Here is a 1,484-nt window from a genome sequence, read left to right as displayed (position 1 = left end):
TGACCAAAACACCAAGGGTGCAGCCTAATTTCTTTGTTTACGGGACAACCTGTTTTCTTCTCACTTGATATCCTCTCAGTGTTTAAGCTGACGTTACACCGTGGACTTTGATGCAGTGCCAATGCAAGGATACTGGCTGCTCGGCAGTGTACCGGACTGTTACCAACACAGCACTGGAGGTATCCTTCTGCTGCAGTCATTTCAGTATTTCACACAGTTCTAGGGCTCAGCTACTACCAGTGATCCTGTACAGCTGCTGTAATTGAACATGCCCTTGTAGAATATGCCCATTCTTTTACAAGAAACAATGTCTGAAAATCAAAGTGACCATATTTACCACTTAAAGTGTTGGAATAACTCAGCGGGGCAGGCTGCATGCTGCCTGAGTTACTCCAGCACTTTGTGTCTTTTTTTGGTCAACCAGCATGTGCAGTTGCCTTTTTCTGCATTTCTACAAAACTCTTGCAGATGTCTGGAGGCTGAGCTGTTTCACCTATCCACAATCATTTGTCTTCAACCCAGTGATTCACGTGTAATTCAGGAGGGTGCACAACAGACAGGAGCTAGTGGGATCAGCGTGCATGGTTTCTCCAACACCACTGGTATTGACCCACAGCCCAGTCCCGGACTCACCCGTCTAGCAATGGAGTAGAGGGGCCACCTGTGGAACACCCACCACCTTCATCCACTGGACCCCAGGCCCCCTGCTGGTGGGGAGAAAGGTTTGCTCTCCATGTACAGTCAATGGTGTAGATCTACAATCATCTACATTGACTCCCAGGACTGGCTGATGGAGCTGAGCTAAGACCAGGGCTCAGGGACCTGCAGTCTTCCATAGGTGCACAAGGTCGCCCCTAATTCCATGTCTAGGAGCAGACTTAGGCCATTCGGCCCATCCAGTCCACTATTCAATCATGGCTGATCTATCTTTCCCTCTCAAACCCATTCTCCTGCCTTCTCCACAGAACCCCTGACACCTGTACTAATCAAGAATCTATCAATCTCCGTCTTTAAAATACCCATTGACTTGGCCTCCACAGTCTTCCACAGATTCACCACCCTTTGACTAAAGAAATTCCTCCTCCTCTTTCTAAAGGTACATCCTTTTATTCTGAGGCTATAATAATAATAATAATAATAAATTTTATTTATGGGCGCCTTTCAAGAGTCTCAAGGACACCTTACAAAAATTGAGCATGTAGAGGAAAAACATGTAAGGGGAATGAAATAAATAGTAGAGACATGACTAGTACACAAAGTAAAGACAGAATTCAATACAAAACACAGTATGAGGCAATTAATGCACAGATGAAAAGGGACGGGGACGTGGGGCTAAGGATAGGCAGAGGTGAAGAGATGGGTCTTGAGGCGGGACTGGAAGATGGTGAGGGACACGGAATTGCGGATCAGTTGGGGGTGGGAGTTCCAGAGCCTGGGAGCTGCCCTGGAGAAGGCTCTGTCCCCAAAACTGCGGAGGTTGGACT

At 47.1% G+C, this 1,484-nt stretch overlaps 1 protein-coding gene across 1 annotated transcript in view; it reads left to right on the top strand.

Moving 5' to 3' along the window:
* Positions 1-170, top strand: part of megf6 (multiple EGF like domains 6) — a 611,064-nt gene extending 610,894 nt beyond the window's left edge. The window contains 1 exon segment of the mRNA XM_033047803.1: positions 17-170. The gene's annotated coding sequence lies outside the window, so the exon portion shown is untranslated.
* The last annotated feature ends 1,314 nt before the right edge of the window (positions 171-1,484 follow it).

The sequence above is a fragment of the Amblyraja radiata genome, chromosome 31 (genome assembly GCF_010909765.2).
Source record: "Amblyraja radiata isolate CabotCenter1 chromosome 31, sAmbRad1.1.pri, whole genome shotgun sequence".
In the NCBI taxonomy this organism is placed as follows: Eukaryota; Metazoa; Chordata; class Chondrichthyes; order Rajiformes; family Rajidae; genus Amblyraja; species Amblyraja radiata.
This window is presented reverse-complemented; position numbering and strand designations above follow the sequence as displayed.